This window comes from Pseudophryne corroboree, chromosome 5 (genome assembly GCF_028390025.1).
Source record: "Pseudophryne corroboree isolate aPseCor3 chromosome 5, aPseCor3.hap2, whole genome shotgun sequence".
In the NCBI taxonomy this organism is placed as follows: domain Eukaryota; kingdom Metazoa; phylum Chordata; class Amphibia; order Anura; family Myobatrachidae; genus Pseudophryne; species Pseudophryne corroboree.
Window position 1 is genome coordinate 363,789,556 of NC_086448.1, and position 20,730 is coordinate 363,810,285.

A 20,730-nucleotide genomic window follows, 5' to 3' on the forward strand; every position below is an offset into this window, starting at 1 on the left:
GTACAGTGCCTAAAAACTACTTTTCTTACTGTTTATTCACCATCATGTATACAAGCATTGTACATGGAGCAGAGCAAACAGTTGATCAGCTGGTCATGTGTGTAGGCAGGATCACAGGATTATGTTGGTTCCCCCACTGAGCTAAGACTAAAAAAAGGAGACCATCCTGGTAAAAGATTAATTGCTTCATGTAAATGAGCATCTTAGAGGAAGTGCAGTAGTGCACTGGTGGTGGTGCAATGGAACTTGGAAGGGTCACCGTGCCTTGTAACGCCAGCTATCCCTGTTATGTAGACTCTCTATGTGGAGGACAGAGCTGAAGAGCACCAGGTGTGGGGTTGCAAAAATGTGCCTGAGTAAGACTCAAATAAAGGTGATGATTATTGGTACAGTAGTACTTTCTTTTTCTTGGTACACCTACTAATTGTTTATAGCAGAGGCATCACCGGGTCTGGTGACACCCGTTGCGCACTGTGTACCCTCTTACACGTGGAAGCGTGCTCGCTGCCGAAAAAGGGACATTGTCTAAGTCGCATGGGCATGGCCACATCACTCCAGGGGCAGCCTAGCATCATCCAAAGAAGCTGGCTGCCCCCTTTGAGCAGTAAATGTGCAGTGTCAGTGCCTGGATCACAAGAGCCGAGTGCTGCAAACGACTGTCGCACTGCAGCACCCGGCTCCTGTGAGTGAGAGGAAGGCATTTTGGTGTCACCACCTCCGAGGGTGACACTTGGGGGTGGGCCGCACCCCCCACTGCACCCACCTTCTGATGCCACTGGTTTATAGAGCTTTGTAGCAAACCTACATTTAATGACCAACCATCCAAACACGCTTTACATATAAAAAGCTTACTACTATTTCCTTTTGTACATTTTCACATAACTTACCAAGCAAAATATTTCTATTTTATTGTTTAACTCTGTAATTTTAATAACACAAATATTGCAGAAAAAGATCATCGGCATTCCTTCTTCCAGAATCCCGGCAGCGAGTTAGCGAGTCCCGGCTCGCTTTGTTTGCCTCGCTTCGTTCGCCTTGCTTCGCTTGCCTCACATCGGGCCCAGTGGCTCGCTTCGCTTGCCACAATTTCTTTTCCCACTCAGTTGATGACGTGTACCCACCAACCAAGTGTGAATACTGGGCGGGTGTCGTGCTGCCGTCAGTCTATAAAATGCTGGCTTTCGGGCTTCCGGATTCAGGCCCTCATTCCGAGTTGATCGCTGCGGATGTTTGCATCGCAAGCAGCGGGGATTAGCCCAATGCGCACGCGCAAACCATCAATGTGCATGTACCAAGTCAGGCGTACGACGGATGTGCAGAAATGTAAACGCTTTTTGTGCTCGCAGCCACACAACAAAAAATGGGCGGGTAAAAGGCGGTGCGGGGGAATGGCTTTGCTAGCTAATGAAAAGGGGCGTGAAGGTGGATGTCTCGTGGGGGAGTGTGCTAAGGGTAGAGATGTGGTTTTCGCACCGCTGCAAATCTGATTTCTGCTGATACAAACCAGGCGTTCGCAGCGCAGGAGTAGGTTTAGGGCTGCACACAGCTAGCGAAGTCTTGCTACAAGTTGATGACAGGGCATAGCTACCTAATAATTGGCAATAAAACGCAGCTGTTGATCAGCAAACGATTCAACACAGCAATTGTAGCAGAAGCACTCACAAATGGTATGTACATTTTCACTCCCAGAAAATGTTAAAATGTGAACCCATATGAAATTAGGATACACTGACAAGGCTCACACATTTTTTTTATAAGCAAATACATGTGTATTTGCAATGTCACACATGTCTGCTTTGTGCTGCAAAAATATTTTATTTACCAGTGTACAAACACAATGACTTCACTTAAAAGCCCACATACATGCCATGTTTTACGGAATCCAACATTAGTTTTATGTTTGTTAAAACAATATTACCAACATAATGCAGGCTAAACTATACTGAGATTACCTGCTGCTTTACCTAATACATTGCTATGGATGATTTCTGACACTTCTTAGTTACATGTAATATGGCATGTTGCCCATAGTCACAAAACAACTGCGTGCCATTATATTGTGTAAGGAGCCACACACAGGTTTGTTGTAGGAACAGCATTTATAGATAAACCACGTGATTGGATGTTCTTGTTTTTACACATGCATAAGAAATAATATCCAAATATTATATAAAAAATACACACACCCACAATAAGAAACACACATTTGCCACACAAACTGTATTTGGACAAAACACGTTACAATTTGGGGGTATTTTCTGGGAAACCACAAATACATTACAAGAAAACAAACACCTACCAGTGCAGAAATTAGGGTGACAGAACCCAGTACTCAGGGCCCCACCATCTACTGGGCATCAAACACAAAAACAGACTGGTGTCATGAGGCTGCTTGAGGATCATGTAGGTCAAAATGAGGAAGATTCTGGCCATAACACCCAAACACAAGTATACACACCAATATGAAGAGGAAGGTGGGACAACTTCACAGGATAATGCATCACAGGCTAAGAAAAAAAAAGGAAACCCCGCAAACCCCATTCAGCGTGAGGGAGTTTGTCATTCTGGTCTCACAAGCGCTGTAAAATCCGTTTTGGAAGAGAATAAACATGGGTGCTGGGTAATGTGTCCGCATCTGGAGAGAAATTACTTTTTTTTCTTCCCGCCTGAAGTGAATGGTCACTGGTTGGTCTGCGAACTGACCTTCGAGGGCCCTGCCCAGTGGGATCTTGTTCCTGGGCAGGGGTGGGGGATGGTCCAGGTGTTGGAGGCTCCCTGAGACTGTGGGTAAGAAGGACAGCGATGGCCTGTAGTCATTGTCCAATGATGTTGTTTAATTGTTGGACCGAGGAGGTGAGTTTGGCCATACCTTGCCTGAGGTCACCCACACCTTGCCGAACACAGGTGGTCAGATCAGTGAGCCAAAAGGACATCTCACGTACCTCCCGGGTCATCACTTCATGGAATTCGCTGTTAAGAACTCCATGTCGGCCAATTTCGCCCAGAATCTCCGGGAGAGAGGGTTCGGTGGGGGGGCCAGTGTGTGGCTGGGCTGGTGGTATATACTTCCCCACACTGGAGTTGTCATTACCTCTCCCTGCCTCAGCCTCCGCGAGATGTCCCTCCTGTGCTGTGTTATGGGCAAAAAGGGAATATGCGGATAAAAGGAAAAAATATTAGTATCAATTACAAACATGTAATCGAAAACACTTGCCAATATATGTTAGGGAACTTACCTGGCAAGTCATGTGGCCAGAACATCTCAGGCGTGTCTGTGTCCATTTGTGACACACCTGCCACCTCCTCAGAGGGGTGTAGTATGGTATGCCGGCGGCCGGGCTCCCGGCGACCAGCATACCAGCGCCGGGAGCCCGACCGCCGGCATACCGACAGCGTGGCAAGCGCAAATGAGCCCCTTGCGGGCATGCGTGCCTTGCTATTTTATTCTCCCTCCGGGAGGGAGAATACCTGTCGGTATGCCGGGTGTCGGGATTCCGGCACCGGTATACTGTGCGCCGGGATCCGGACATTCGGCATACTGAAGACCACCCCCTCATAGGACACACAGGCCATTGCTCGCTCCTCTAGATCTGTATACTCCACAGTCTCAGGGGCAGGGCCTCCCCCTGTTGCCCTCAAAGCATTCCAGTTCGCAGTCTTTTTCTGCTTCAGGTGGGACTTGAAGTCGACCAACTACATATGTGTTTTGGATTTGCGTAAAGGAAAACAAATGCATAGTAAATTAATGTGTAACATAGTTTCGGGCAACATGTCATAATTGTGGTTGCTATAGGCAACCTCCCTGTTGTTTTTTTAAGCTGAAATCGTCTTTAATGCATACTATAGATATTATCATTGTGCCTCAGTATGTACTTACCGTCTTCGGACTTCCAATGGTTGGCGGACAATTGGGCCAACAGCATTTATCTTGTCTGTAATTTCGCTCCAGATGTGGTCTTTTGCCGCAGCACCCATGTTTTTGTTTCCAAAATGGATTTTATCCATGGCTTTTGGAACCTAAATGCCCAACTCCCTCTTTGTAAATGGGGGCTGCCTCTTTCTCTTTTTGGCTGTTGCCTGTGATGCATCAGTCTGTAAATTGTCACCACCTTCCTCTTTAGGTAGTGGTGTGGTTTGCTGGGTTTGGGTATTCATCACGGAATCTCCCTCACTTTGGCCCACATTTTTGGAGCCCCTGTGGTTTCAGCCGTTTCCTCCTGGCTGCAATCTCTTTCATCTTCCTCTGCAGTTGCTGCATCTCTGCCACCATTCTGCTGCACTCTGTATCAGAATCCATGCTGGTGGTGGCATGTGCGATAGAATGTGTTTGGTGTTTTTATCCCTGCATATTGTTTTTTTGCAGGAAATTGCACAGGTGATGCATACACAACTGTTGGACGTACTATAATTGCATACACTATTTAATCTGTCTCCATGCGGCCTGTATTTGTGGGTGTATGCAGGACAGTAGATCCAGAGACAGACAGAGAGATAAGAACTTTTTGTGTTGGAGAGGTGTGCTTGGTAAGTTATGTTTATTTATGTTTTGTGCAAACTCCTACTTCGGCTTTTTTTTGCATTTGGTACTCATTTTTAGGATGTAATTTATTATGTAGGTTACATGTAGAATCTTTAGTGATTCTAACAAAGGGGGTCATTCCGAGTTGTTCGCTCGCAAGCTGCTTTTAGCAGCTTTGCACACGCTAAGCCGCCGCCTACTGGGAGTGAATCCTAGCATATCAAAATTGCGAACGAAAGATTAGCAGAATTGCGAATAGACACTTCTTAGCAGTTTCTGAGTAGCTCCAGACTTACTCGGCATCTGCGATCAGTTCAGTGCTTGTCGTTCCTGGTTTGACGTCACAAACACACCCAGCGTTCGCCCAGACACTCCTCCGTTTCTCCAGCCACTCCCGCGTTTTTCCCAGAAACGGTAGCGTTTTTTCACACACTCCCATAAATCGGCCTGTTTCCGCCCAGAAACACCCACTTCCTGTCAATCACACTCCGATCACCAGAACGAAGAAAAAACCTCGTAATGCCGTGAGTAAAATTCCTAACTGCATAGCAAATTTACTTGGCGCAGTCGCACTGCGGACATTGCGCATGCGCATTAGCGACTAATCGCTCCGTTGCGAGAAAAAAATACAGAGCGAACAACTCGGAATGACCCCCAAAATGTATTGCTCAACATTTGTTGTGGTGTTTTTTTGTGGTTTTAGTTCTACTAAAAATTACAGCAAGTGTGTGTATATATATATATATATATATATATATATATATCTGTTGGTGAGTATCTGCATGTTGTTTGATGTGTTTTTGATGGAGTGTATTGTTGTTTGAGTTTGGCAATTATATGTTTACAATCCTATTTTGCCTTTTCTAGGGATCATTTTGTGTGTTACCTTTTGGCCAAGTCTGTGTTTTTTTTTTTTATATATTTGCTGCATTTCTTTCTATCTGCTGGTAAGTATGTGCATGGAGTGTGGTGTGTTATGGGTAGTGGGATGTTTTTTTAGTTTTGTCTTTTAAGTATCCCTGTAAGTATATATCTGTGTGTTTTTGAATTGTTTGGTAAGTACAGGTATATGCATGCTATTTGTGTGTTTGTAGTGTATTTTGTTTGTTATTTATAAATACTGTATGTTTTTTTGTGTGTAATTTTTTGCCTCATTTTTCTTTGTTGTTGTCTCCTGGTGTGGTAAATTTAGCGATGGATTATGAGACTGAAGTAAGTTTTTTGGATGATGAAGTACTGTAATTTATGTTGAAATTGTTTGTACCCATTGGACGTTGGATTGATTGTACATTTTTACCTTTTCAAGGTGCTGTTGGCCACATATCTAGCCTCCGAAACCGTCCAACCCCAACCTGCCCCTCATCTTCGAAGGCAACGGAGGTGTGTAAGGCCTAGTATTTTCCGTACCCATGTCACCCTTTTTGGTATGCTAGATGATGAGGTGTTGCGGCGATACAGGCTGCCCCTCATGTCATCCTAGAAACTCTCTCAATAATAGAGAGTGATCTAGATACCTCAATTCGGTATCCCACATCAATACCAGCATTGACACAATTCCTTGCTGTGTTACATTTCTGTGCCACGGGTTCCTACCAGCACATCATTGGGGTGCTGGTAGGAATCTCGCAGGGGGCCTTTTCGAAAGTCCTTCATCACGTCATAGCTGCTTTTTTCAAATGAATCAAGCAGTTCATATCAATGCCATTGGATGTTGGGGCCCTAGGTGTGTTGTAGCAGCAATTCCAGGAAGGGGGTAGTCTCTTCCCACACATTAGTGAGGTTGTGGATGGGACACATGTTCCACTTGTGGTGCCAAAACATAATGAGGAAATCTAAGGAACAGGAAACTGTTCCACTCTCTGAATGTGATGGTTGTTTGTGGACCATCCCTCCAGATCCTGTCCCTGAATGCAAAGTACCCCGGCAGTGCCCATGATGCCCATGTCATTCGGCAATCAGGGATCTGGCAAAGATTAAGAATGATGGAAGGCCAAGACATGTGGCTATTGGGTGAGTAGTATTTGCATCATGTGTTAAAGGTTTGTTTTTTATGTGATGTTGTTTCATTTTTATACTTATGATTATATTGTGTTTTTCAGGAGATTGAGGATATCCTTGCACCCCCTGGCCCATGACTCCTTACAGCACACCCAAACCAGGGCCACAAGCCGCATTTAAGTCCGCACATACAGCCGCTAGGCAGCTGGTGGAGTGCACCATTGGCATCCTGAAAGGACACTTCCATGTGCTTCACCGCACTGGTGGCGACCTCATGTATTTGCCGAAAATGGTAAGTAAAATTGTGGTCCTGTGTGCAATACTGCATAACATTGCTGTGAGGAGTCGTGTGGAGCTTCCTCAAACAGAGGAATTGCCCAGAGAGGAAGAGGAGCCAGGGGTTGAGCGGTCAATGAGGCGAGGTGAGGCACGGAGGCCCAGCGTGGCCATGCAGTTAGGGCACGAATCATGCGGCAATATTTCAGGTATGCTTGTGCTATGAACACATTATACAATTCATTCTGCTACTATTGTGTTAAATGTTGTGAGGCCCAGCGGAGACATATTTTTAGGGCACGAATACTCAGACAATATTTCATTTTTGCTTTGATGACTAACATGTTAAACGATGTTGTTGTTTTTTAGTAAAAATTATATTTGTGTAAGGTAGAACATATGTGGTTAAAGTTTTTACTTAGCATTTTTGGAATATGAACAAATATGGTAAAAAAAAAGTATATGGGGTATATGCAATTCACGGCGAATCGCAGCAAATTATCGCCATTTTTAAATTCGACACAATTCGACAGGTGAATTCCGGCAGGTGGCTGCCGGAATTCACCATATTCAATGAAAAACGGATTCGACAGTCCCGCGGGCGAAAAACGGCCGATTTGCCGGATTTTGCCGCGATTTAAAAAAACGGGAAAAACACGAAAAAAAAATGGCGTGGGGTCCCCCCTCCAAAGCATAACCAGCCTCGGGCTCTTCGAGCTGGTCCTGGTTCCAAAAATGCGGGGGGGAAATTGGGCAGGGATCCCCCGTATTTTTAAAACCAGCACCGGGCTCTGCGCCTGGTGCTGGTGCAAAAAATACGGGGGACAAAAAGAGTAGGGGTCCCCCGTATTTTTTACACCAGCATCGGGCTCCACTAGCTGGACAGATAATGCCACAGCCGGGGGTCACTTTTATGCAGTGCCCTGCGGCCGTGGCATTAAATATCCAACTAGTCACCCCTGGCCGGGGTACCCTGGGGGAGTGGGGGCCCCTTCAATCAAGGGGTCCCCCCCCCCAGCCACCCAAGGGCCAGGGGTGAAGCCCGAGGCTGTCCCCCCCATCCAATCCAATGGCTGCGGATGGGAGGCTGATAGCCTAGAGTAAAATGACAAGAATATTGTTTTTTTCCAGAAGAACTACAAGTCCCAGCAAGCCTCCCCTGCAAGCTGGTACTTGGAGAACCACAAGTACCAGCATGCGGGAGAAAAACGGGCCCGCTGGTACCTGTAGTTCTACTGGAAAAAAAATACCCAAATAAAAACAGGACACAGACACCGTGACAGTAAAACTTTATTACACACTGCCGACACACACATACTTACCTATGTTCACACGCCGACATCGGTCCTCTTCTCCATGTAGAATCCACGGATACCTGAAAAGAAAAGATCAATATACTCACCTCAGCCAGGGTCCAGAGATAAATCCACGTACTTGGCAAAAAAAGAAAACGGACACACGGACCACCGGACTGAAAGGGGTCCCATGCTGACACATGAGACCCCTTACACCGAATGCCGGGACACCACGTGACTCCTGTCACTGAAGTCCCTTCAGCCAATCAGGAAGCGCTACTTCCGTGGCGCTCACCTGATTGGCTGTGCGCTGTCTGTGCTGTGACAGCGCATCGCACAGCTCCGTCCATTATATTCAATGGGAACTTTGCGGCTAGCGGTGAGGTCACCCGCCGGTCAGCGGCTGACCGCGGGTAACCCCACCGCTGACGGCAAAGTTCCCACCATTGAAACTGGAGATGTGCACTTGAAATTTTTCGGGTTTTGTGTTTTGGTTTTGGGTTCGGTTCCGCGGCCGTGTTTTGGGTTCGACCGCGTTTTGGCAAAACCTCACCGAATTTTTTTTGTCGGATTCGGGTGTGTTTTGGATTCGGGTGTTTTTTTCAAAAAACACTAAAAAACAGCTTAAATCATAGAATTTGGGGGTCATTTTGACCCCAAAGTATTATTAACCTCAAAAACCATAATTTCCACTCATTTTCAGTCTATTCTGAATACCTCACACCTCACAATATTATTTTTAGTCCTAAAATTTGCACCGAGGTCGCTGGATGACTAAGCTAAGCGACCCTAGTGGCCGACACAAACACCTGGCCCATCTAGGAGTGGCACTGCAGTGTCACGCAGGATGGCCCTTCCAAAAAACACTCCCCAAACAGCACATGACGCAAAGAAAAAAAGAGGTGCAATGAGGTAGCTGTGTGAGTAAGATAAGCGACCCTAGTGGCCGACACAAACACCTGGCCAATCTAGGAGTGGCACTGCAGTGTCACGCATGATGGCCCTTCCAAAAAACACTCCCCAAACAGCACATGACGCAAATAAAAATGAAAGAAAAAAGAGGTGCAAGATGGAATTGTCCTTGGGCCCTCCCACCCACCCTTATGTTGTATAAACAGGACATGCACACTTTAACCAACCCATCATTTCAGTGACAGGGTCTGCCACACGACTGTGACTGAAATGACGGGTTGGTTTGGACCCCCACCGAAAAAGAAGCAATTAATCTCTCCTTGCACAAACTGGCTCTACAGAGGCAAGATGTCCACCTCATCATCATCCTCCGATATATCACCGTGTACATCCCGCTCCTCACAGATTATCAATTCGTCCCCACTGGAATCCACCATCTCAGCTCCCTGTGTACTTTGTGGAGGCAATTGCTGCTGGTCAATGTCTCCACGGAGGAATTGATTATAATTCATTTTAATGAACATCATCTTCTCCACATTTTCTGGAAGTAACCTCGTACGCCGATTGCTGACAAGGTGAGCGGCGGCACTAAACACTCTTTCGGAGTACACACTTGTGGGAGGGCAACTTAGGTAGAATAAAGCCAGTTTGTGCAAGGGCCTCCAAATTGCCTCTTTTTCCTGCCAGTATAAGTACGGACTGTCTGACGTGCCTACTTGGATGCGGTCACTCATATAATCCTCCACCATTCTTTCAATGGGGAGAGAATCATATGCAGTGACAGTAGACGACATGTCCGTAATCGTTGTCAGGTCCTTCAGTCCGGACCAGATGTCAGCATCAGCAGTCGCTCCAGACTGCCCTGCATCACCGCCAGCGGGTGGGCTCGGAATTCTGAGCCTTTTCCTCGCACCCCCAGTTGCGGGAGAATGTGAAGGAGGAGATGTTGACAGGTCGCGTTCCGCTTGACTTGACAATTTTGTCACCAGCAGGTCTTTGAACCCCAGCAGACAGAAAGAGAGATCCAAGGTAGGTTTTAAATCTAGGATCGAGCACGGTGGCCAAAATGTAGTGCTCTGATTTCAACAGATTGACCACCCGTGAATCCTTGTTAAGCAAATTAAGGGCTCCATCCACAAGTCCCACATGCCTAGCGGAATCGCTCCCTTTTAGCTCCTCCTTCAATGTGTCCAGCTTCTTCTGCAAAAGCCTGATGAGGGGAATGACCTGACTCAGGCTGGCAGTGTCTGAACTGACTTCACGTGTGGCAAGTTAAAAAGGTTGCAGAACCTTGCACAACGTTGAAATCATTCTCCACTGCGCTTGAGACAGGTACATTCCACCTCCTATATCGTGCTCAATTGTATAGGCTTGAATGGCCTTTTGCTGCTCCTCCAACCTCTGAAGCATATATAGGGTTGAATTCCACCTCGTTACCACTTCTTGCTTCAGATGATGGCAGGGCAGGTTCAGGCGTTTTTGGTGGTGCTCCAGTCTTCTGTACGTGGTGCCTGTACGCCGAAAGTGTCCCGCAATTCTTCTGGCCACCGACAGCATCTCTTGCACGCCCCTGTCGTTTTTTTTTAAATTCTGCACCACCAAATTCAAGGTATGTGCAAAACATGGGACGTGCTGGAATTTGCCCATATTTAATGCACACACAATATTGCTGGCGTTGTCCGATGCCACAAATCCACAGGAGAGTCCAATTGGGGTAAGCCATTCCGCGATGATCTTCCTCAGTTGCCGTAAGAGGTTTTCAGCTGTGTGCGTATTCTGGAAACCGGTGATACAAAGCGTAGCCTGCCTAGGAAAGAGTTGGCGTTTGCGAGATGCTGCTACTGGTGCCGCCGCTGCTGTTCTTGCGGCGGGAGTCCATACATCTACCCAGTGGGCTGTCACAGTCATATAGTCCTGACCCTGCCCTGCTCCACTTGTCCACATGTCCGTGGTTAAGTGGACATTGGGTACAACTGCATTTTTTAGGACACTGGTGAGTCTTTTTCTGACGTCCGTGTACATTCTCGGTATCGCCTGCCTAGAGAAGTGGAACCTAGATGGTATTTGGTAACGGGGGCACACTACCTCAAGAAATTGTCTAGTTCCCTGTGAACTAACGGCGGATACCGGACGCACGTCTAACACCAACATAGTTGTCAAGGCCTCAGTTATCCGCTTTGCAACAGGATGACTGCTGTGATATTTCATCTTCCTCGCAAAGGACTGTTGGACAGTCAATTGCTTGGTGGAAGTAGTAAAAGTGGGCTTACGACTTCCCCTCTGGGATGACCATCGACTCCCAGCAGCAACAACAGCAGCGCCAACAGCAGTAGGCGTTACACGCAAGGATGCATCGGAGGAATCCCTGGCAGGAGAGGACTCGTCAGAATTGCCAGTGACATGGCCTGCAGGACTATTGGCATTCCTGGGGAAGGAGGAAATTGACACTGAGGGAGTTGGTGGGGTGGTTTGCGTGAGCTTGGTTACAAGAGGAAGGGATTTACTGGTCAGTGGACTGCTTCCGCTGTCGCCCAAAGTTTTTGAACTTGTCACTGACTTATTATGAATGCGCTGCAGGTGACGTATAAGGGAGGATGTTCCGAGGTGGTTAACGTCCTTACCCCTACTTATTACAGCTTGACAAAGGCAACACACGGCTTGACAAATGTTGTCCGCATTTCTGTTGAAATACTTCCACACCGAAGAGCTGATTTTTTTGGTATTTTCACTAGAGATGAGCGGGTTCGGTTCCTCGGAATCCAAACCCGCCCGAACTTCATGTTTTTTTACACGGGTCCGAGCGACTCGGATTTTCCCGCCTTGCTCGGTTAACCCGAGCGCGCCCGAACGTCATCATCCCGCTGTCGGATTTTCGCGAGGCTCGGATTCTATCGCGAGACTCGGATTCTATATAAGGAGCCGCGCGTCGCCGCCATTTTCACACGTGCATTGAGATTGATAGGGAGAGGACGTGGCTGGCGTCCTCTCCGTTTATAGAGAAGAGAGTGAGACTAGAGTAGAGAGAGACACAGTATTTACTTTAGTTATTTTGGGGAGCATTAGGAGGAGTACTACTACTTGCTGAAGTGATAGTGTGACTGTATATCTGACTTGTGGGGGAGACAGTGGGGAGCAGTTAGAGTCTGAGAGCAGGAGTACATATTTTAACGTACAGTGCACACTTTTGCTGCCAGAGTGCCACACTGCCATTGTGACCACACTGACCACCAGTATATATATTGTGATTGTCTGCTTAGGAGTACTACTTGCAAGTTGCTGATAGTGTGACCAGTGACCTGACCACCAGTTTAATTAATCACCACCAGTTTAATATATATATATATATATATATATAATTGTATATAATATATATATAATTGTATACCACCTACCCGTGTTTTTTTTTTTTTTCTTTCTTCTTGATACATACTACTTTAGTAGCTTACTGTAGCAGTCTGCGGTGCTGCTGAGCTGACAGTGTCCAGCAGGTCCGTCATCAGTCATTACATAATAAATATATATACCTGTCCGGCTGCAGTACTAGTGATATTATATATATATATTAATTTCATCTCATTATCATTCAGTCTATATTAGCAGCAGACACAGTACGGTAGTCCACGGCTGTAGCTACCTCTGTGTCGGCAGTCGCTGGTCCATCCATAAGTATACTAGTATCCATCCATCTCCTTTGTTTACCTGAGGTGCCTTTTAGTTGTGCCTATTAAAATATGGAGAACAAAAATGTTGAGGTTCCAAAATTAGGGAAAGATCAAGATCCACTTCCACCTCGTGCTGAAGCTGCTGCCACTAGTCATGGCCGAGACGATGAAATGCCAGCAACGTCGTCTGCCAAGGCCGATGCCCAATGTCATAGTACAGAGCATGTCAAATCCAAAACACCAAATATCAGTAAAAAAAGGACTCCAAAATCTAAAATAAAATTGTCGGAGGAGAAGCGTAAACTTGCCAATATGCCATTTACCACACGGAGTGGCAAGGAACGGCTGAGGCCCTGGCCTATGTTCATGGCTAGTGGTTCAGCTTCACATGAGGATGGAAGCACTCAGCCTCTCGCTAGAAAAATGAAAAGACTCAAGCTGGCAAAAGCACCGCAAAGAACTGTGCGTTCTATGAAATCCCAAATCCACAAGGAGAGTCCAATTGTGTCGGTTGCGATGCCTGACCTTCCCAACACTGCACGTGAAGAGCATGCGCCTTCCACCATTTGCACGCCCCCTGCAAGTGCTGGAAGGAGCACCCGCAGTCTAGTTCCTGATAGTCAGATTGAAGATGTCAGTGTTGAAGTACACCAGGATGAGGAGGATATGGGTGTTGCTGGCGCTGGGGAGGAAATTGACAAGGAGGATTCTGATGGTGAGGTGGTTTGTTTAAGTCAGGCACCCGGGGAGACACCTGTTGTCCGTGGGAGGAATAGGGCCATTGACATGCCTGGTGAAAATACCAAAAAAATCAGCTCTTCGGTGTGGAAGTATTTCACCAGAAATGCGGACAACATTTGTCAAGCCGTGTGTTGCCTTTGTCAAGCTGTAATAAGTAGGGGTAAGGACGTTAACCACCTCGGAACATCCTCCCTTATACGTCACCTGCAGCGCATTCATAATAAGTCAGTGACAAGTTCAAAAACTTTGGGCGACAGCGGAAGCAGTCCACTGACCAGTAAATCCCTTCCTCTTGTAACCAAGCTCACGCAAACCACCCCACCAACTCCCTCAGTGTCAATTTCCTCCTTCCCCAGGAATGCCAATAGTCCTGCAGGCCATGTCACTGGCAATTCTGACGAGTCCTCTCCTGCCTGGGATTCCTCCGATGCATCCTTGCGTGTAACGCCTACTGCTGCTGGCGCTGCTGTTGTTGCTGCTGGGAGTCGATGGTCATCCCAGAGGGGAAGTCGTAAGCCCACTTTTACTACTTCCACCAAGCAATTGACTGTCCAACAGTCCTTTGCGAGGAAGATGAAATATCACAGCAGTCATCCTGTTGCAAAGCGGATAACTGAGGCCTTGACAACTATGTTGGTGTTAGACGTGCGTCCGGTATCCGCCGTTAGTTCACAGGGAACTAGACAATTTCTTGAGGTAGTGTGCCCCCGTTACCAAATACCATCTAGGTTCCACTTCTCTAGGCAGGCGATACCGAGAATGTACACGGACGTCAGAAAAAGACTCACCAGTGTCCTAAAAAATGCAGTTGTACCCAATGTCCACTTAACCACGGACATGTGGACAAGTGGAGCAGGGCAGGGTCAGGACTATATGACTGTGACAGCCCACTGGGTAGATGTATGGACTCCCGCCGCAAGAACAGCAGCGGCGGCACCAGTAGCAGCATCTCGCAAACGCCAACTCTTTCCTAGGCAGGCTACGCTTTGTATCACCGGTTTCCAGAATACGCACACAGCTGAAAACCTCTTACGGCAACTGAGGAAGATCATCGCGGAATGGCTTACCCCAATTGGACTCTCCTGTGGATTTGTGGCATCGGACAACGCCAGCAATATTGTGTGTGCATTAAATATGGGCAAATTCCAGCACGTCCCATGTTTTGCACATACCTTGAATTTGGTGGTGCAGAATTTTTTAAAAAATGACAGGGGCGTGCAAGAGATGCTGTCGGTGGCCAGAAGAATTGTGGGACACTTTCGGCGTACAGGCACCACGTACAGAAGACTGGAGCACCACCAAAAACGCCTGAACCTGCCCTGCCATCATCTGAAGCAAGAAGTGGTAACGAGGTGGAATTCAACCCTATATATGCTTCAGAGGTTGGAGGAGCAGCAAAAGGCCATTCAAGCCTATACAATTGAGCACGATATAGGAGGTGGAATGTACCTGTCTCAAGCGCAGTGGAGAATGATTTCAACGTTGTGCAAGGTTCTGCAACCTTTTGAACTTGCCACACGTGAAGTCAGTTCAGACACTGCCAGCCTGAGTCAGGTCATTCCCCTCATCAGGCTTTTGCAGAAGAAGCTGGAGGCATTGAAGGAGGAGCTAAAAGGGAACGATTCCGCTAGGCATGTGGGACTTGTGGATGGAGCCCTTAATTCGCTTAACAAGGATTCACGGGTGGTCAATCTGTTGAAATCAGAGCACTACATTTTGGCCACCGTGCTCGATCCTAGATTTAAAACCTACCTTGGATCTCTCTTTCCGGCAGACACAAGTCTGCTGGGGTTCAAAGACCTGCTGGTGACAAAATTGTCAAGTCAAGCGGAACGCGACCTGTCAACATCTCCTCCTTCACATTCTCCCGCAACTGGGGGTGCGAGGAAAAGGCTCAGAATTCCGAGCCCACCCGCTGGCGGTGATGCAGGGCAGTCTGGAGCGACTGCTGATGCTGACATCTGGTCCGGACTGAAGGACCTGACAACGATTACGGACATGTTGTCTACTGTCACTGCATATGATTCTCTCCCCATTGAAAGAATGGTGGAGGATTATATGAGTGACCGCATCCAAGTAGGCACGTCAGACAGTCCGTACTTATACTGGCAGGAAAATGAGGCAATTTGGAGGCCCTTGCACAAACTGGCTTTATTCTACCTAAGTTGCCCTCCCACAAGTGTGTACTCCGAAAGAGTGTTTAGTGCCGCCGCTCACCTTGTCAGCAATCGGCGTACGAGGTTATTTCCAGAAAATGTGGAGAAGATGATGTTCATTAAAATGAATTATAATCAATTCCTCCGTGGAGACATTGACCAGCAGCAATTGCCTCCACAAAGTACACAGGGAGCTGAGATGGTGGATTCCAGTGGGGACGAATTGATAATCTGTGAGGAGCGGGATGTACACGGTGATATATCGGAGGATGATGATGAGGTGGACATCTTGCCTCTGTAGAGCCAGTTTGTGCAAGGAGAGATTAATTGCTTCTTTTTCGGTGGGGGTCCAAACCAACCCGTCATTTCAGTCACAGTCGTGTGGCAGACCCTGTCACTGAAATGATGGGTTGGTTAAAGTGTGCCTGTCCTGTTTATACAACATAAGGGTGGGTGGGAGGGCCCAAGGACAATTCCATCTTGCACCTCTTTTTTCTTTCATTTTTATTTGCGTCATGTGCTGTTTGGGGAGTGTTTTTTGGAAGGGCCATCCTGCGTGACACTGCAGTGCCACTCCTAGATGGGCCAGGTGTTTGTGTCGGCCACTAGGGTCGCTTATCTTACTCACACAGCTACCTCATTGCGCCTCTTTTTTTCTTTGCGTCATGTGCTGTTTGGGTAGTGTTTTTTGGAAGGGCCATCCTGCGTGACACTGCAGTGCCACTCCTAGATGGGCCAGGTGTTTGTGTCGGCCACTAGGGTCGCTTATCTTACTCACACAGCTACCTCATTGCGCCTCTTTTTTTCTTTGCGTCATGTGCTGTTTGGGGAGTGTTTTTTGGAAGGGCCATCCTGCGTGACACTGCAGTGCCACTCCTAGATGGGCCAGGTGTTTGTGTCGGCCACTAGGGTCGCTTATCTTACTCACACAGCTACCTCATTGCGCCTCTTTTTTTCTTTGCGTCATGTGCTGTTTGGGGAGTGTTTTTTGGAAGGGCCATCCTGCGTGACACTGCAGTGCCACTCCTAGATGGGCCAGGTGTTTGTGTCGGCCACTAGGGTCGCTTATCTTACTCACACAGCTACCTCATTGCGCCTCTTTTTTTCTTTGCGTCATGTGCTGTTTGGGGAGTGTTTTTTGGAAGGGCCATCCTGCGTGACACTATAGTGCCACTCCTAGATTGGCCAGGTGTTTGTGTCGGCCACTAGGGTCGCTTATCTTACTCACACAGCTACCTCATTGCGCCTCTTTTTTTCTTTGCGTCATGTGCTGTTTGGGGAGTGTTTTTTGGAAGGGCCATCCTGCGTGACACTGCAGTGCCACTCCTAGATTGGCCAGGTGTTTGTGTCGGCCACTAGGGTCGCTTATCTTACTCACACAGCTACCTCATTGCGCCTCTTTTTTTCTTTGCGTCATGTGCTGTTTGGGGAGTGTTTTTTGGAAGGGCCATCCTGCGTGACACTGCAGTGCCACTCCTAGATTGGCCAGGTGTTTGTGTCGGCCACTAGGGTCGCTTATCTTACTCACACAGCTACCTCATTGCGCCTCTTTTTTTCTTTGCGTCATGTGCTGTTTGGGGAGTGTTTTTTGGAAGGGCCATCCTGCGTGACACTGCAGTGCCACTCCTAGATTGGCCAGGTGTTTGTGTCGGCCACTAGGGTCGCTTATCTTACTCACACAGCTACCTCATTGCGCCTCTTTTTTTCTTTGCGTCATGTGCTGTTTGGGGAGTGTTTTTTGGAAGGGCCATCCTGCGTGACACTGCAGTGCCACTCCTAGATGGGCCAGGTGTTTGTGTCGGCCACTAGGGTCGCTTAGCTTAGTCATCCAGCGACCTCGGTGCAAATTTTAGGACTAAAAATAATATTGTGAGGTGTGAGGTATTCAGAATAGACTGAAAATGAGTGGAAATTATGGTTTTTGAGGTTAATAATACTTTGGGGTCAAAATGACCCCCAAATTCTATGATTTAAGCTGTTTTTTAGTGTTTTTTGAAAAAAACACCCGAATCCAAAACACACCCGAATCCGACAAAAAAAATTCGGTGAGGTTTTGCCAAAACGCGGTCGAACCCAAAACACGGCCGCGGAACCGAACCCAAAACCAAAACACAAAACCCGAAAAATTTCAAGTGCACATCTCTAATTTTCACCAGGCATGTCAACGGCCATATTCCTCCCACGGACAACAGGTGTCTCCCCGGGTGCCTGACTTAAACAAACCACCTCACCATCAGAATCCTCCTTGTCAATTTCCTCCCCAGCGCCAGCAACACCCATATCCTCCTCATCCTGGTGTACTTCAACACTGACATCTTCAATCTGACTATCAGGAACTGGACTGCGGGTGCTCCTTCCAGCACTTGCAGGGGGCGTGCAAATGGTGGAAGGCGCATGCTCTTCACGTCCAGTGTTGGGAAGGTCAGGCATCGCAACCGACACAATTGGACTCTCCTTGTGGATTTGGGATTTCGAAGAACGCACAGTTCTTTGCGGTGCTTTTGCCAGCTTGAGTCTTTTCATTTTTCTAGCGAGAGGCTGAGTGCTTCCATCCTCATGTGAAGCTGAACCACTAGCCATGAACATAGGCCAGGGCCCTTAGCCGTTCCTTGCCACTCCGTGTGGTAAATGGCATATTGGCAAGTTTACGCTTCTCCTCCGACAATTTTATTTTAGATTTTGGAGTCCTTTTTTTACTGATATTTGGTGTTTTGGATTTTACATGCTCTGTACTATGACATTGAGCATCGGCCTTGGCAGACGACGTTGCTGGCATTTCATCGTCTCGGCCATGACTAGTGGCAGCAGCTTCAGCACGAGGTGGAAGTGGATCTTGATCTTTCCCTAACTTTGGAACCTCAACATTTTTGTTCTCCATATTTTAATAGGCACAACTAAAAGGCACCTCAGGTAAACAATGGAGATGGATGGATACTAGTATACTTATGGATGGACGAGCGACTGCCGACACAGAGGTAGCTACAGCCATGGACTACCGTACTGTTTCTGCTGCTAATATAGACTGGATGATAATGAGATGAAATTAATATATATATATATATAATATCACTAGTACTGCAGCCGGACAGGTATATATATTTATTATGTAATGACTGATGACGGACCTGCTGGACACTGTCAGCTCAGCAGCACCGCAGACTGCTACAGTAAGCTACTATAGTAGTATGTATCAAGAAGAAAGAAAAAAAAAAAAACACGGGTAGGTGGTATACAATTATGGATGGACGAGCGACTGCCGACACAGAGGTAGCTACAGCCGTGGACTACCGTACTGTGTCTGCTGCTAATATAGACTGGATGATAATGAGATGAAATTAATATATATATATATAATATCACTAGTACTGCAGCCGGACAGGTATATATATTTATTATGTAATGACTGATGACGGACCTGCTGGACACTGTCAGCTCAGCAGCACCGCAGACTGCTACAGTAAGCTACTATAGTAGTATGTATCAAGAAGAAAAAAAAAAAAAAAACACGGGTAGGTGGTATACAATTATGGATGGACGAGCGACTGCCGACACAGAGGTAGCTACAGCCGTGGACTACCGTACTGTGTCTGCTGCTAATATAGACTGGATGATAATGAGATGAAATTAATATATATATATATATATATATAATATCACTAGTACTGCAACCGGACAGGTATATATATTTATTATGTAATGACTGATGACGGACCTGCTGGACACTGTCAGCTCAGCAGCACCGCAGACTGCTACAGTAAGCTACTATAGTAGTATGTATCAAGAAGAAAAAAAAAAAAACCACGGGTAGGTGGTATACAATTATGGATGGACGAGTGACTGCCGACACAGAGGTAGCTACAGCCGTGGACTACCGTACTGTGTCTGCTGCTAATATAGACTGGATGATAATGAGATGAAATTAATATATATATATATAATATCACTAGTACTGCAGCCGGACAGGTATATATATTTATTATGTAATGACTGATGTCGGACCTGCTGGACACTGTCAGCTCAGCAGCACCGCAGACTGCTACAGTAAGCTACTATAGTAGTATGTATCAAGAAGAAAGAAAAAAAAAAAACACGGGTAGGTGGTATACAATTATGGATGGACGAGCGACTGCCGACACAGAGGTAGCTACAGCCGTGGACTACCGTACTGTGTCTGCTGCTAATATAGACTGGATGATAATGAGATGAAATTAATATATATATATATAATATCACTAGTACTGCAGCCGGACAGGTATATATATTTATTATGTAATGACTGATGACGGACCTGCTGGACACTGTCAGCTCAGCAGCACCGCAGACTGCTACAGTAAGCTACTATAGTAGTATGTATCAAGAAGAAAGAAAAAAAAACAAAACGGGTAGGTGGTATACAATTATGGATGGACGAGCGACTGCCGACACAGAGGTAGCTACAGCCGTGGACTACCGTACTGTGTCTGCTGCTAATATAGACTGGATGATAATGAGATGAAATTAATATATATATATGTATAATATCACTAGTACTGCAGCCGGACAGGTATATATATTTATTATGTAATGACTGATGACGGACCTGCTGGACACTGTCAGCTCAGCAGCACCGCAGACTGCTACAGTAAGCTACTATAGTAGTATGTATCAAGAAGAAAAAAAAAAAAAAACACGGGTAGGTGGTATACAATTATGGATGGACGAACGACTGCCGACACAGAGGTAGCTACAGCCGTGGACTACCGTACTGTGTCTGCTGCTAATATAGACTGGATGATAATGAGATGAAATTAATATATATATATATATATATATATATATATAAATATATAATATCACTAGTACTGCAGCCGGACAGGTATATATATTTATTATGTAATGACTGATGACGGACCTGCTGGACACTGTCAGCTCAGCAGCACCGCAGACTGCTACAGTAAGCTACTATAGTAGTATGTATCAAGAAGAAAGAAAAAAAAAAAAAAACACGGGTAGGTGGTATACAATTATGGATGGACGAGTGACTGCCGACACAGAGGTAGCTACAGCCGTGGACTACCGTACTGTGTCTGCTGCTAATATAGACTGGATGATAATGAGATGAAATTAATATATATATATATAATATCACTAGTACTGCAGCCGGACAGGTATATATATTTATTATGTAATGA

General features: G+C 46.5%; 1 protein-coding gene and 1 long non-coding RNA gene across 4 annotated transcripts in view; one reads left to right on the forward strand and one right to left on the reverse strand.

The window, feature by feature from the left end:
* The window catches only part of SLC6A19 (solute carrier family 6 member 19), a 572,970-nt gene that overhangs the window by 352,913 nt on the left and 199,327 nt on the right, over positions 1–20,730 (reverse strand). The window lies entirely within an intron of this gene.
* The window catches only part of LOC134927755 (uncharacterized), a 285,855-nt gene that overhangs the window by 218,921 nt on the left and 46,204 nt on the right, over positions 1–20,730 (forward strand). For all 3 annotated transcript variants that reach the window (XR_010177722.1, XR_010177720.1, XR_010177721.1), the window contains 6 exons: positions 4,364–4,524; positions 5,387–5,466; positions 5,712–5,731; positions 5,826–5,899; positions 6,415–6,529; positions 6,619–6,809. This is a non-coding gene — a long non-coding RNA (uncharacterized LOC134927755). The remainder of the gene's footprint in view (positions 1–4,363; positions 4,525–5,386; positions 5,467–5,711; positions 5,732–5,825; positions 5,900–6,414; positions 6,530–6,618; positions 6,810–20,730) is intronic.